The sequence below is a fragment of the Aplysia californica genome, unplaced genomic scaffold (assembly GCF_000002075.1).
Source record: "Aplysia californica isolate F4 #8 unplaced genomic scaffold, AplCal3.0 scaffold00508, whole genome shotgun sequence".
NCBI lineage: Eukaryota > Metazoa > Mollusca > Gastropoda > Aplysiida > Aplysiidae > Aplysia > Aplysia californica.
In genome coordinates this window covers 12,133-13,681 of record NW_004797778.1, presented here as the reverse complement: position 1 = coordinate 13,681, position 1,549 = coordinate 12,133, and positions in this window count along the sequence as shown.

The window sequence follows — 1,549 nt, the reverse complement described above, 5'->3', positions numbered from 1 at the left end:
TATATATATATTATATCGCTTTCTCGCTCTCGCTCTCTATCTCGCTCTCTACCTCGCTCTCTTTTTTCACTTTGTCTCTTTACCCACCCTTTACTCCCTCTTTCTCTCTTTCTCTCTCAGTGGCGTCCGAAAGAAACTTGACAATGTATTCACCCAATAATCGTGTAAAGCCTTGCACAACCCACTCACACAATATTAACATTCCAATTTAAAGCTTAATGAATTCGACAACATCTGACACACTAATTTTTCGTCTACGTTAAGAGTCGACTGAGATATGGTCAAAAATTGACCTTTGAAAAATCACGCTTGGTAAAATTCTGTGAAATCGAAGAACCGCTGTGAGAGGTTGGCGGGTGCTCTGGTGCGGTTTGCTTCTTCTTTCCTATCAAACATCTATCGACCTTATCTCCCCTTCTTCTTTTTTATGTTTGTTACTCTCTTGTAACACCTCTAATCTTCTGGCACTCATATATGACCTTATGCAGTTGCGAGCGCCGTAAAACCTCTACTAAAACTAAACCTCCCTCATTCCCCCCTTCCCACTCTGCAAAATATGGCTTAGGTACCCTCCCTCCACCCTACTAAATTAATGCATAACGTATATGGATTAAGACAGTACCCTTAATAATTAGACACTTTTCATTTACAACAGGCTGGGTGGCAAAGTAAATTAAAGTGACGTATTATCAAACTTGAACTCAACCTGTACAAAAAAAGAAGAAACGCAAAATTGTGTTTTGAGCTTGTATTGGTGGAACGAGCATGTACATGTATTGTCAAATAAATGGAGAACTCTTTTTGTTGGCAATAAACGATATTTATTACGAAAGTTTAAAATAGATAAGAAAACGGAGCAGTCACAAAATTAATGACACGCCAAACTTGGGCTTAAAGTTACATGTCCTTATTTGTAGGCCTATATTTTTAAGAGTTTGGATTTGAATAGAGCACTATACCCTTCTTGAGCATAGGCGTGTTGGTTCGATTTTGGACAAAATCATCTGCAACTGAGGAAGAGAGACCACAAAACTACCATCGTTTGGAGTGGCCTGGCTAGAATAAACAAAACTCCACTTGTGAGAATCAACGGATGGCTTCGTTTAGATGAGTACATCGTGCAGGTGCTTGAACTAGATCTAGATCGTCATGTCGTATTCAAATTTTTTTTTTACGTGGTGTCATTGAAGTAGACATTTTTATACATGACAGAGCACATTTTCAAAGGGCCAACGCCTTTTATAATAGTAATAGACATTTATTGGAAAAGCAGACAATGCCAACGATGTGGTCATCCGCATAGCTCTATCGTGAATTCTCAGAGACTGAAATGTACAATTTGTGCACCTTTGATCTACGTTTTTCCAAGTCCACTCAGGAATGTATATTTTTAATGGACATAAAAGGTGTTGAGCCCAAAACAAAACAAACGAAAAAAATCGACAAAAAATTTCCCAAACGTCGAAAAATTGTCGGTTTCTTGGATTTTGATATTTTTAAGAGCGCCTGATTTCACAACGCTGACACACACACACACACACACACACAC